Raw genomic sequence first — 14708 nt, 5'->3', positions numbered from 1 at the left:
GTAGACCCATGGCAAGAGTGACAGGGCTGGAGTGCAGGCAGGACTCACAACACATGACATGGCCATGGGGTTGTGAGTGTCCTTCCGGCTCCTGGAAGGCTTTCATCCTGCGCCAGCAAGCAGAGATGACGGGGAGCGAGTCGTTCAGTAAGCAGGGCGGCTCCTTGCCTCTCAGCAAAGGCAGGCGGTGGGAAAGCGCAATCTCCTGGATGTGAGTGCTCCCAGACAAAGCTGGGAAGGTGGATAGGTCTCTTGGGTAACAGACTTTTTAAAAAATAAATCCCTGACATGACCTTTGTGTTTTTTTTTTTTTTTTAAAAAAAGGTGGTAGTTATTAGATAAAGAATAATGACTGTGAATCATTGATGACCTCAAAAAAGGTCGTACTTGCAACGATAGAAGATATTTGGCTAGTAGACAACATTATGCTTTCTCCAATAGGGCGGTCTGGCATGAGAGATCTGCATCCGATAGCTGTTCCCAGCACAGAAGACGAATGTGCTGTCTCTGTATGTGCCTCCAGAAATAGGCCACATAATTTCCTAATGGCCTGCCTGTGCACTTTGCTTGCTTGTTTAAATTGTGTTTTGCTAATGTTGTCCTACAGGTGATGCTCCAAGTGGCAGCTTTGAATGCAGGGAAAGTGAGAAGCAGTTGTCTATGGGAAGCATATTTGCCTTATATTACAAATATGTACATACATACATAAAATATATATTTTTTTAATCCCAAAATGATCCATCCACTAGCCTTACAGGCTGATTTTAAAATTTTTTAATTTTGTTTTTAAAATCAGCCGCTTTCAGTATCTGAACCCTTTGCGGGCCTATTTGTATAGGACCTGTGGCCTCTGGTGTGTTTTTAAAACAATGCAAGGCATTCCTCTTGCCCATTTCTTAGCAGGGCTATTTCCTGGTATTCAAAGTGAAACTTTAAAGGTGGGATTGTGTTGTTTGTCAGAATATCACCCAGAAAGTACTGCAATGTACTTCCTTGAGTAGGTGTCCCTTGAGAAACTCCATGCAATAACCTTTTTTCTTTCCCCACTGTGTGTAGCTGTTCCCTGTGAGGGTTGAACGATAATGTCAGTCACGCTTGGATAACTTCTGTAGGCAATTTGCAATTGTCTCTTTTTTTCATATCCTTTTTCTTGGACGTGTGAGGGTAGGTCTGCTGGCAATCTATAGTATGAGATTATAGCAGCCAGTATGTATATACTTATATTTGTGTTTCAATGCACACGTATTTATAGCAAACGTTGCTTGGAGAGAAGGTCAAGAAGTCAGCAGGCCATTTAATAGCCTCTTAAGCAGCAGCATGCGTGAACAAATAAATTTGTGTGAAACCCAAAAAAAGTTTAATGTCCATTAAAAGTATGGAGATTGGCGTATAAGTTGTTTATCCTCAAACAAAAGATAATGAAATTAGTTCAAGCAAACATGATCCTACGTGCCTGCTGTATAGACATAACTCTTGGTTTGACTCTCACATTAAAAAAAAAAAAAGGCAAAAAGCATCAGAAATTCAGTGTGTGGTTTTTTTTCTCCAGTAGTGACAAAAGATTAATGCAAGTAAAATGAAACTCTTATGTAGCAGTTATTAAAACTAAGAAATGTAAAAGAGCCGCAACAAAAAAAGCTCTGTAAAGAAAATGGCTTAGGAAGATGACAGCCTCAGCTGATAGTCACGGCAGACCTCTGCAAGATGATTTATGCCCTCATTATGTGTGATGATGAGTAGCTGGTAGCTCTGTCACCACAGCTCCTAGAAAAGACTTGGCATGAAGTGAAGTGGATAGTGCTTTCTGGTGCTCTCCTGGATGACAGGTATGCAGTGACAGTGCTCAGGTTTAGTTTCCATAGTTGTCTATAATTGCTTGCAGTGTGGAGCTGGTCACCTGAAACGAATCAGGGAAGATCATCAAGAAAGGATAAAAAAAATGAATTGTCAAGCAGAGCCAATTCGAAACATTTCTTGAGGAGAAACTATAAGGCTGCTATATGTGCATTTGTGTACACATTGGTTTTTAATTTAACTAAAAAGATGTAAAAATCACTATAAAACATTTTAAAAGCAATTTTTTTTTGCAGTAGAATAATAATAAAAAACCCCAGAAAGCTGATAAAAAGCACACTGGTTACAAAATTATTATGAGTGAGCAGGTTAAAAACTAACTCTACGACGACCTGATCTGATTAGGTACATTCAGGTTTAACTCAGGTTTACGTGCTGTTGTGAATACTGAAGTTGTGTACATTTGAAAACAAAACAAAATCGAAACCTGAGACCTCCTTCCATTATGTTTACTAGTCTCTTGATGTATATGGAAAACAAATGCTAGTTTTCAGATGCTTTAGCTATGCATTTGGATCTGTGGGAGTTCCCTGAGCTTGCTGAAGCTCAGAAGCCCCTCTGAGATTCACCTGGGTGAGTGGATGTGTTTAAAAGGCAGGTTGCTTTGGCTGTTCTGATCATGAGTCAAAGATGGTTCTTGAACAAAAAGGAAAAAAAAAAAAATCAAAACCAAAACCAACCCAAATAAAACCCAAGCAGCATCCTCATTTGTTTTGATCTGGTACCTACGATCCACTATCACTGTTGTTTTGCAGGGCAGTTTAACTTCACTTACTGTGTGGCACTTGCTTCTAAATTGACTTTTGGTATTTGGCTTTAATCCAGGCTGTAAATCTTTGCAGTTCCTATTTTATCCAGTAACTGATGAAACCTTTGCTATAATGAGTATACCTTTATGTTGTCTTTTCCACTGAGATTTCTGGGGTTTTAAAATGTGATACTTAAAATGGTCGTACCTTTGGGTCCCCACCTGGCCTCTCCTCTAGAGGACACACTGCTTTCGGAAAATGTGCTCTAATTTAATTCAGCTGTTTGAGAGCATAATTGTGGGATTTGGGATTTTTGATTTCTGATTTCTGTCTGTTAGGGGGTTTTTTATTGTGGTATGATGCAGATGCTTTAATGCTGTGCTGCTAGGTAGGGAAGGAATAGCGTATCTCAAGTGTAGACACTTGATATAATTTAGAGAGTGTTACTGCTTAAGAAAAGTGTATACCTTCTAGAAAATCAAGAATGCATTTATGAAAAATGAGTAACCTCGCAGCTCTATACATATTGATCAAATTCTTTCACAAGCTAGGGACAAGTATTGTAAATACTGTCATCTGGTTATAATTTTTGTTTCCCCTTAGTAATTTCTTTTTTTTTGTTGTTTTAATTCTTGCACAGCTAAGGACTGTTCTGTTGTGTTCTGCTATGAATTATGAACTTGATGCGTAGGTATTTGAGGGGAGTAAAAATGTTAATGAATTTGGGATGAGGGGAGACATTTTTTTTTCAGCTAATGAATATGTCAAATTTTTTCCTTGTATGTCATGATGTGTTGAATTAATAGGCTACCACAGAAGTTTAAAAAGGTCTGTTTGGCCCATGGCAAGGAGTTGTCCCATATTGCCCTGCAAAAGAAATGCAGGTTTTTTTTGATTGAATGTTAATTTTACTGTTTACTGCTCACTTTTCATCTTAACAGCCAGAATTCTCCTTTTTGTTGCAAGGGAGTACCGTCTCATTGGTTCACTGAACTTTCTTCATTGAGGAGAGTTGAGCAGGACACCCTTTGTCGGCACTAATTTGGGAAATAATGGAGATCTCTACCTGGTTTCTGCACTGTCAGACATGCAGCCTTTTAGGTGTCTGTATTTCAGAACTAATCCACAGAGGCTGTAGCAATGTTGTATGATTGTATTTTAAATCACTTTAAGCACAGGCTGCCATGGTCCCATACTTTCCACTTGCCTTCACTAACTACCAATACCAGTGCAACCACTGTAAGCCAGTTCAGGAGCCTAATCCAGCTGAAAATACATCTTCATGTAGAGTTTTCAGCTGTGTTTGCTCTCAGACCGGCTCACTGGAGAATTGCATGAATGCCAATACATATAAAAGGCTTATCTAATTCAGGAGTAAGCTGGTGTTCTGTTCTGCTCTGTCAGGGAACTGACGTATCTGAAGATTTGTGGAAATCTTCCCGTTTAGGTGCAGTTCTTTCATCTGTGTCCTGATATTACTCTCTAGTTCCTGGATAGAACAAGCTTGTGCTTGTAGCTGCAGCCTGAGACAGTAAAAGTCCTTAATGAATTAGGAAAAACACCCCCTAGAATTTGTTGGGTTTTTGGTCCTTCCAGCAAGGGAGAGAATGAAATAAAAGGAAATGTATCTTTATAAATTATGTTATTGACATGCAATGCGTGTTGGAAGACATCTGGGAACATGATGGCTACTAGGCAAACTAAGAAAAAGGTAAAGCTGAAAATGTCTGAAAGCTGTATTTTAGTACAAAATACTACACCGAAGAAAGAAACAATGGGAATTCTTTTTAGATAAAGAGATTTTACACTAGTTATTTGACAGGTTCAGTAGCATTTCAAGTAAGATTTTGGATTTGTGATTTGTTATTCCAAACTGGCTGTAAGATATGCGATGCGTTTTTAGTTTGCTTGGGTTTTTGATGCTTCACAAAAAACGATACACTAGTAAATAGCCTACATTCTGTAAAAACACTTTGGTTTTTACGAGCAGATTCAAAGCCATCAATGTTACGTAGCACAGATAAGTTTTGCTTCTATAGCAAACTGTTCATAAACTTGTTGCTTAGTGATTGTTTCACAAAATTTAAGACGCCATTGTTATAAAATCTCACCTATTGGCTAACTGTATTGAAAGCTAAATGCGACTCTTTCTTGCAGTGTTTGTTGTTCTGTCTGGATCATGGGTCAAAAGAAGCTACTGTATAACCTGAGGCTTCTTTGTGCCTTAAAATTTATGTGAGCTTATTAATGGAGGCCAACCACTAATAATAAATTTGTGCTGCATGTATAGCACAACAGTTCATCTCCTCTGACAACATGACTATGAATAATTTATAGATGTAGTTATCCTGAAATTTGTAGGGGTCATTAGCATTTTAATGAAAAAGATACAGCTGTTGTACTAAATCTTCACTTTTTTTTTTTTTCTTCTCCCTCAGTTAAGTGTTTCGATCTGTGCCTTGAAAGCAGTTGACAGCGTGCGGTAATGTGCTGACTGGCACTATGGGCAGACGGTACCCGGGGGCTCACTATCGGCCAAGCAGCTCATGTATGTATGCAATTGGTCTAATTTATTTGTCGCTTTATTACTTTTGAAGGCTGCTAAGTTTATAAATTTTGAAATAGTAATTTATAAAGAATGTTGACATATTCTAATCGATGCCAGTTCTCCTGTGTGTACCCAAATGCTAAGTATAACGATTTATGTTTAAACTGCAAAGGTGTTTTCTACAACTTCAAACAGCAGCTTGCAGTGTGACTTGACCAAGTCTGCTGCAGCATGCTCTGTTTTGTGCTGTGGTTTGTGTTCAAATCTCCAACTTCATTTGTTATAGGGTTCAAAAGTTTAGCTGCTATTCCTCTTTGCTCCCAAGTTTTCAGTACCAGATACCTTCAAATTAACAAACTACTCGAGCTTATCCTAAAACGTCACTGTGCACTGTAGCTTTAATTGCTTAAAATGCGACTAACATCTCCACATTATTTATATGCTTGTGTTTGATATTATTCATGTTGTTTTTTCCTCTGAATTGTATTATCTCTTACTGAAGGTTGTCTTCTTTAAAAGTTCAAAGGCAACTCCTAAAATTTATCACCTGCACCTTCCATTGAGTAAGCAGACGTCTCTCATGCTAGTGCAGATGGCAGCCACCACACTGCAGTGGTTCCACAGTGCAGGCAGTGCGAATGAGCTGATGTGACCTTCCCTGGAGCTGTGTGGGGTAGCACCCTGGCTCCAGGAGGCTGCTGCTGGTCCTCCTGCACTTTCTGTTTATCTTTCGGGCTGCCGAGGTGAAGCTGTGGTAGGTTAACTTTTGTATTCACTGCTGTAGCAGAACAATATGATCCCATGTGGCTTTTCTTGGCATCAAAGCCAGCTTAAGGAGCTCTCACTTCTGTACCGTTCTTTCTGTTCCTTTAAAGACTTCTTTAAAGCCTTGATCACTTCAGGCATCCAGCTCCACATACTTGCTATTGCAAGTAGTGAACTGTAGTGAATGCTTACAGCTGTGGCAGGACAGGGACTTCTTATGGTGGCTTTGCCTTTAGACATGAGGAACTTCATGGTGAGGTCTTATATTCAGAACTTGACTTTATGGAGTTTTCCCTAACCCCAAAGCTAAGTTCTAGGAAGCAGTAAAGCATGCTGCAGACTAGTCACAGATGTCATGAAGATGTGTGTTAGAATAATGCATTAGAGCCAACTTAGATACTACTTCTCCAAAGAGTTTGTCTTCGGTATTAATGTCAGGGTATTGTCTCTACTTAAATGGAGGAAATAGATGGCTGTTACAGTTTTGACAGGTCTCTGGTGGTCAAGTGCTGGAGTATAGGATTGGACTGATCTATTTGAATCACATGGCATTAAGTAGTCTAGACACTATCCTTCAAACACGTCCTCTTGACATACTGCAGGGCATGATATCCACGTCTCATGCCTAGGCTTGAAGCTCAGAGCTTTAAAATGAGATAGTGTAGAGGTAGATAATCAAGTCTTTCCCGTTCCTACTTAGAGAGGAAGTAGTAATGGGCATTAAATTCTTACTAGAAGAGCTTAGGATGTTTTTCCTGTTGTCTAGTTGAGCAATTGCAGACAGTAAAGAAGTGGAATTGTTTGCTTGAGGAAGTGCTGGGGTTCCCATCATCTGCCAGGGCTGAAACTTGTGTCAGAATCAACTGGTGATGGAGGTCCCTCTGTTTGAGGGCAGAGATATCAAATTGCCTACTTCATGATTGCTTTATGCTTTTGTTAAGCCAAGTTTTCCCTTTCATTAACCTGTCAGGGTTTCAAAGCCAGGAAACTTGCCTTTTTTGTTTTGTTTTGTTTTGTTACAGTGTATTTTGTGCAACTTCCTGGTGCCTAACTTAATAAGTGCTTTGGACATCCAACAGTAATGGCATTGAAATTGCCCAGTCTTTGGGAAATGCACGTTGTAATGAAATCTCTGATGGCAGATTAGATCTCAATGAAAGTGCTGGTAAACTCCATCATTTTGTTTTCTTTGCCTAAATAGTGAGTAATTGCATCATCTTGGCTATTGTAATTCACATTGACAGTTGTGGCAATCTTAATGTGGTACCATTAAGGACTTGGTACAGCCTTAGTCCCTGACTTTGATCTTTGTCTGCAAATACATATATACCTAAATAAAGTCTGTGAAGGGAAGAATTAGGTCTGTGGCAGTTGTGTTGTTTCTTCAGTAGTGAGGTAATATTTTATCTGTTTATGACATTGACTGTTTTGTTGAATGATTTCATAAATTTAATGAATATAATAGTGTGTGGGTTTAGGAGAATAGCAAAAGGTTTAATATTGAAGGAAACACATGACAATTTAAATAGAACGCAGCTTATTGAAGCCCACTGCTAGAAACCGTATTTGAGATACAGGTGCTGAAGATACAAGAAGCAGCAAGGTGTTTAAAATGTAAAATTGAAAGCTGTGAATTTAACAGGTGTGTGCTAGTTTAGACTTTTTTTAAAAGTGTCATTAAAGAGCAATGATCTCCCTTGAATACTGACTGTCGCAGCTGGAAGGCTTCAGGTGGCTCCAAGTAGACCAATGCTCTAATGCGAAGGCTTCAGGCTTACTCTAAGGAAGGCCCACACTCCTCCAAGACTCAGGAGGAAATGCCTCACCCTTAAGAGTAAACGCCCCGCCTTAAATAGTCAGGAGTCACATGGTTTGCTAGATGGGTCAAGGCTATTGGTCACTTGACCATCCATCTCCCAGAGTGATTGGCTGAATGCTACAGCACCTGTTTCAAGGTAACTTTCCAGTGTAACGAGCTACAGGTGTTTCTTAGTTAGCCTGCATAGGGAAAGAACTTTCACAGGATGCTGCAGCAGCCAAAAGGTTTCTCCACAACTGACCATAAGCCACACAGTCTCGGGTGTGTCCCTGGCTCTGTCTAGCGCTGCTTGTTCTGACTTGCTGCTCCCTCGAGTGCTGTTTTGTTGGTTTTTATTTTTTTCTTTTCTGTGCTTTTCTTGTGAAAAATAAAGACTGGGAATGTACAGTCTCCAGCTACTGAGAAGCTAGGTTTTCTAAACAGACTTCTTTCATTAATTTCTCCTGGGCTTTGTTTATATTTATGTTTTTTCTAATATTTGCTCATAAAACCTGCTTTTCTACATTGACTGCAGAAGCTTTCCTGAAAACATGGTACTGTTTGTGTGAAGTAACTTCAAATTTTCTTTCATACGAAAAAGTTCTTTTCTGTGCGCGAAGTGGTTTGTGTGTCTGGAAAAAACTTTTTAATGGCTTGTCCATGCATATCCTGTCCGCAGCATAATAATTTGTTTATTTTCGTTAGCTATAGTGTTTTGTGTGATATTGAAATCTGAGCAAAGTGTTTCAGAGAAAATGGAATTGGTTCCAGTGCCATTCTGTGAGCGTTAAATGCTCAGGAAGGGTTCAAACTATAATAAAATACACAGTTTTGTGAGAGTGCTTTTTTAAAAAAAAAAAAAACCAACAAACAACAGGAAGCCTTCTTTTTCAGAAGACATTGTAAGTGAGGAAATGCAGGAATTTGTGGGTGGTAGTTTTCAGCACTTGTTGACCTTTGTAGTGTGCCAGGGCAGAGGTGCAGTCCTGTGGTGGTACGTCAGCATTCACCGGGAGGAAGTGACCCGCTTGTGCCTGGAGCTCCGCAACCAGCCCTCGCTGCCCGCGGAAGAGGGCACCACATCTCCTACCTTTTAAGTCATCCTCTTGATTTGTGGCAGCAGAGGTGGACTTTTATTTCTTTTTTAACTGTTAGGCATCTTTTATTTAAAAACGGCTCAGACTAGTGTCCATATGGAATGATTTATTGATATAATTCTGCCAATATGATTATTAGAGATGACTGGAGTATTACTTTAGAAACTTCTGATGGAGGGTGATTTATGTTTTTCCAAGCAAACCTTTTTGGGGAAATACCATTTTGATGAAATGTTCATAAATCAAGGATGAGGATGAAAGGAAATATCCCTTGCGGGAAGGCATTCCCCTGTACTGCGGAGGGGAGAATTTTGAGTCTTGATTCTTCCTGATTATCTTCCATGCTAGAGCTGCTCTTATAAATAATTGAATATACTTGAGGGCAGAGAGAGCAGGGTTGATTCTATAAACTTAGGGTTTGATTTCGCTCCAGGAACACTCGAATTCCTGCTCTGCCTGTGTCTTTTCAGCTTCCCAAGGAGGGCCCAGCTGCAACCTTCTTTGCACTGGGACCATCTCCCACTGCTGGTCTTGCAAGGGGGCTGTTGCTTAGTGAAACTGCTGGAAAGTCTTAGCTTCAATGCAGTTAAATAAGGAAACAAATGCAAGAATGGTGACATTTATAAATAACAGCAAATGCTTGAAGAAAGTTCAAATTCCAATCCTGCAGCTAATGCCAGTCATTATGTTGCTATCATTATCTCAAGATGAGTCGGTGTGAAAATGTAACATGGAGTGGCTTTGAGAGCTTGGCTTTGAGGTGCTTCCAGTGTGGCAGAAAACTTAGCCAGAGGCACCCTGACCCACAAGGAGGAGTGTATCCACTGTGCAACTCTTCGTTGAAGGATCCCAGTAAAATTCTCCATCTGCAAAATCCTGCCCTGTATCTCCTGACTTTTTCTTTCCAGAGAGAGGTATCTTGGTGTAAACAAGACTTGAGCTTTAGCACTGTTCAGGTCATGCTCAGGGAGCACAGTTTTCTGTAAAGTTGCTGAAAAGCTCCATGTAATCATTGCTTAGCTGAGGAAAAGACAGGAATACAGATGATTCATGGAATGAACAAAAGCACCCAATGACATATATGTTACTCTCCCCATTAAAACCTTTCTTGTTTAGGTTTCTACCTTTCCTAGGAAGCTACGTGAAGAATTGCACGACTTCACCAAGGCCTCTTGGGTGATCCTGGTGAAGCCCCAAAACATGTGCCAGTTTCCATAAACAGGAGCTGACTCAGAGCCTGCAGATAAAAAGCTTTCTTTAAGAACTGTGTATTACTCTGAATGTGTGTTGTCGCTTCTGGTTTTGTTTCTTAGCACAGTTAAATAGTAGCCCCATCCCAGGATCCCGACAGATCCATTTCTTCTTTGTGGTGAAACCAGAGGTAGAGTGCTCTGAAGCTGGAGGTTTCCTGGTAACTCCACTTGGGGTTGTGCATGCTCGTGGAGAATCACCACTTTTCTGGATTTGCATTGTGCGTTTGTCCCATTTCACAGGAACCCAAATTCCTTTGGTGTTAAAGTGTCTTGTGAAGATCTATGAGTTTGTAGATAGGAAAAAGGACTGGAGGATTTTGGCTAGCATGTCAAGAACTCAAGATTCCTTGTTGAAATTCAGGCCAATAATACTAGTAGCTTGTTCTTTTCTGCTTGTTCAATGTCTTCTACAGCCAAGTTTACTTCTTGTTGAAACTGAGCCCACTTTTAGCCACATTTCAGTGTAATATAAATGCCAGTAAGTGCAGTTGCTTTTTTGTTATGTTCTCCTTCCACTTTATTATGGATTGATCTGCTTAGTTTATGGGGACCATAAAGCAAATATGATACTTTGATTTTATTTATGAGCATGTGGTTTTGTTTTATGTACAAGCACTATGGGTAGAAGTTTCTCAGCATAGTACAATAGCATTCTCAAGGAGCTCTACTTGCTACTGCAGGCCAAGATGAAAGTTATTCCTGTATTCTAGTACCAGAATTACATTGGGAAAGTTACTGTAGGGAATGGCTATTTTAGTCATCTCTCAGTGTTCTCTCAGCCTAAGCAGTGCTGCAACAGTTGGTTTATAAACTGTTTTATGTTTTGAATTATTTCTGGTTCATCCCATTAAAATTTGGTTGAAGATAATATATAACTTTGCAGGCAACTTTCAGCCTTTCTGAGATGTAGCTCTTTGTGTAATGAGCCTTATTTTAGTTCAGCTTTTAATGGAAAACCAGACTAGAAATGTGGAGACCTTTTCTGGTTTGATGCATCTTGTGCTCTGAAATACATCCTATTCTGTTACTGGGAGCAAGGGATTTGTGGATCGGACATGTGAATTCAACTATGAGACCGTTTTAGCAGATGTAGTTAAAAGTGCACACACAATAGCCTTGCCTAGGTGAAATACAGCATGTTTTTAATGTATGTGGAACAAAAGCAATCTTGTCAATGTGCAAAATCTTAATTTCCTCTCCTTGAGAGCTGTGATAGTCTCATTTTGCAAAACCTGGCCGTCAGTCTAATGCTGTGTTCTGTTACTAAGACTTGGGCGTCTTTATTTTTGCTCAGAGATCTCAATTTACTGTTGGCAACTTGAAATTATTTGCAAACACTTATGAATTAATAAAACTAGAAGTTTTCATTCTATGTAGAGACTTTTAATATATAGATATTTTTATTTTTTATTTCTTTTTATATAGAGTTGTAGGCAGTCTACTGAAAGATTGTTTCTCATTTATTTAATTTTCAGATTTTCATCTCTAGAGCTCAGTTTGACACTAAGTACAACCTTATAGTAACAAGAAGACAATTTTGTTATACCGTGCTCTTTCAAATGCATTTTAAGATCTCAGCTATGGGGCAGTGATAATAAGTGGCTCAAAACTGTTGCTACCAGTCTGGGTAATTTGAACATAAAAACCTTTCTGGATAACCTTGGTAAGAGCTTAATATGTAACTAGCCATAAATTTTTAATATGTAATTCAGAGGGCAGATGAAGCTGTAGGAGGTGAAATCAAGATGCCAGGCCATTAGACGTTTAATTGTTAAAATATATTAGTTGAAAAAGAGAAGCTGAAACGTCTGTGTTAATGTGTATGCAGTTAATAGTTCTTGGGGAAGCAGGTTTTGCTCAGGAGTATGCAGTGTTGTTTCTCAGCTTTGTGGGAACAGTCGAGTGTTTGCAAGCTGCAAATAGCAGGGCTGCAGACAAGATGTGTGGGAGGTGGTTAATGATAATCATCTATTTAATTTATTATTATTTTTTCTTGTCCAGTACAGATGCAGTGCTGGAACTTAACTCATCCATTGCATCTGACAGGGGCTCAGTTAACATTTTTGCTCCTTCTGTTGATATGCTGTGACCTGTGCTAAATAATCTCTTTCCTACTTTCACTGCCTGTGTCTCCTGATCAGAGTTTGCTGTTGGGCTAATGCCATTACGAACAGCTCGAACACCGGTGCTGGACCCTGCAGGTTTCTTTAACCCTGTTCAGGAATCGATCATCTTTTGAATGGTTCTGCTTCCTGATTTAGGAGCTGTCGAATGATCTAAGTTAAATTTATGTGGGGCTGACAAATCCCGGGACCGAACTCAGTCTAATCAGTCTAAGTCATTTTATGTGCTGAATCTGTGGCCATTGATTCTTTTCTATTACTCCGTTAAGCACATGGGTAGGCTGCCTGTCCTACAAAGTGTTTTGATTGCTTTTTTTTCCCTGAGACAGCTTGTCTTAGCTTTCTTTTCCGTATGGCATCTTGCTTTGGTTTTGGTAATTCTGATCAGGTTTGATTATGCATTCTTTACCTTCAGACTTGCTATGAGTTATTTTTGGATGGCACTTGAAATTGAAGTTGCAGGATATGGAAGACCAAGTCCTCCTTGCTTTATTTTGCTTGCATCTCAGTTGCAGAAATTTAAGTTACAATTTCTGAATTTATGTCTCTGTGTAACAAGAGCATTAGCATGTGCATTTAAAGTAGGGTTGTTTGTAATTAACAAATAAGTCTGAGGTGTGATCTTTATTGTAGAGAGTAATTTATATATAGATTTTTTTAAAAAAGAACGTTAAGATTCAGAAGTTTAATTTACACAACAGGATTAGAAAAAATGTCTGAGGTTTACTTAGCAAATGTCACTGTGAATGTATAGATCCGATGACAGAAGGTCTTATTATCTGTGCTCGCAAGTAGCCAATAGATAAAACACGCTCCATCTTCTTTCCTTGACAACGCTGTTTTGGCGTGCCAGACTGTTCCATTCTGCACAGGGGGGAAATCTAATTAAAGGGAGAAAATTGAATTTGGAAAAGACTTAATATGCCATCTTGTTTTTCCCTTGCTAAATGCAGGATTAGTCGTGATTGCATGTCACGGTTATGCCTTATGTAAATGGAAGAATTGCTCTTTATTTCTCCAAGTGATCGCTTGATTTAAGAATACTCTGGCAGAAAGAGATGACCCAGGTCATCTGCAGCATAGAGTTTCAATCAGATAATCAAGCATCCACTGATGATCTAGATGTATCTATCTTAATAAAATTATAAGTAAAGGAGCAATGGATTTAGCCTGTTTATTTTTCATTATTGTTTGTATTTTTTTCCTTTGTGACTGCTAAAATCTGATTGTGAGAGGCATCTTGTTCCCAAATTTTTGCTGAATGAGGAATTTGGCTGTGTGGGAAGGGGGAGGGAACAAATGGGAAATGAGAAGGTGTACTTCACTTGAGTGCCAGAACTCATTGCAAGATCTGAAGTTGTTTTTTCCTTAATAACATACTTTAAAGACGGATCAGCATTGTGGATTTCCATTAATAAGAACATCACTAGAACAGAGACAGCACTACTGCTAGACTGTTGCAGTCAGTTGGCAGTGTGTTTAGCTCTAAAAGGCAAAATAATTATTGTGACAGCAGAGGCTGGCAGGGTGCCTCTTGGACAAGGAGGAGCCAGGACAGAAAACCGTTCACTGGGTGGTGATTTCAGTAGGACTACGTGAAGCAGAAGTAGCTGGAAATGGGAGAGGCTGCATTTAACAAGCAGGTTGTAGAGGTGATCTTGTTGCAATGCGAGGACAGAGCCAGGGTGGCGTGGAGAAGGCAGCAGTGATTCCCTGCTTGGGCAGGGGAGTTGGACTAGAAGATCTTGAGAGGTCCTTCCCATCCTCATGATCTCTGAGGTTTGTGTGGAGGAGTCTACAGACAGGTTTCAGAGTGCACATGCAAGCTGCTTGCAACCCTGCTCCTTTTCTGCTCTTGGGTTTCCAATACTGCTCTGCGCATCATCAGAATTTATTTCCTGGCTTTGAGCTTTCTCTTTCCAGCTTCCAAGCTCAGTCCAGCAGAGATGATGTTGCTGGAGGGAGCAGTGAGAAGAAAACCACTGGCTGTAGGAACATCATCGGTTGCTCTGATCTACCACAGCACTTCATTCAACTGTTTGACCCCCTTCCTTTCCCTCTCTAAAAGTATTTAACATCCCCTGGCATACGTGTAGAAATGTAGGCAAAAAGGAGCCCTATGACACTTGACATGACAAAACCTTCTAGTCCTGACTCTCGGTTCAGCTACATTACTGTAAATCTAGACTTCATTAGGATGCTTTTGGCTGACATCTGTTTTAACTATTTAACATAGCTGGTCCTAGTTGGTGAATGCAGATGTGAGAAGACAGTATGTTAAGATACTTAATTAAGAATTAATGTTTTGACATTGGGATTCACCCTTTGAAGTGGAGGGAGTTAGCTGGTGTTGAGCTGCAGTCATTGTACAATGGAGGCGTTCTCTCCACCTGCTTAGGCTTTAACTAGAGCCAAAGTGTACGGGACTTGAGGCTGTAGCCCCACAGCATGAGTTTGTCAGGAAACATTTTGTACTCAACAGATATCCTTGCAGAAAGGAAATCTGCTGTGTGAAAAGATT

This window comes from Tauraco erythrolophus, chromosome 5 (genome assembly GCF_009769465.1).
Source record: "Tauraco erythrolophus isolate bTauEry1 chromosome 5, bTauEry1.pri, whole genome shotgun sequence".
NCBI lineage: Eukaryota > Metazoa > Chordata > Aves > Musophagiformes > Musophagidae > Tauraco > Tauraco erythrolophus.
The sequence above is the reverse complement of the archived record's forward strand: the minus strand, read 5'-3'. Positions refer to the sequence as shown.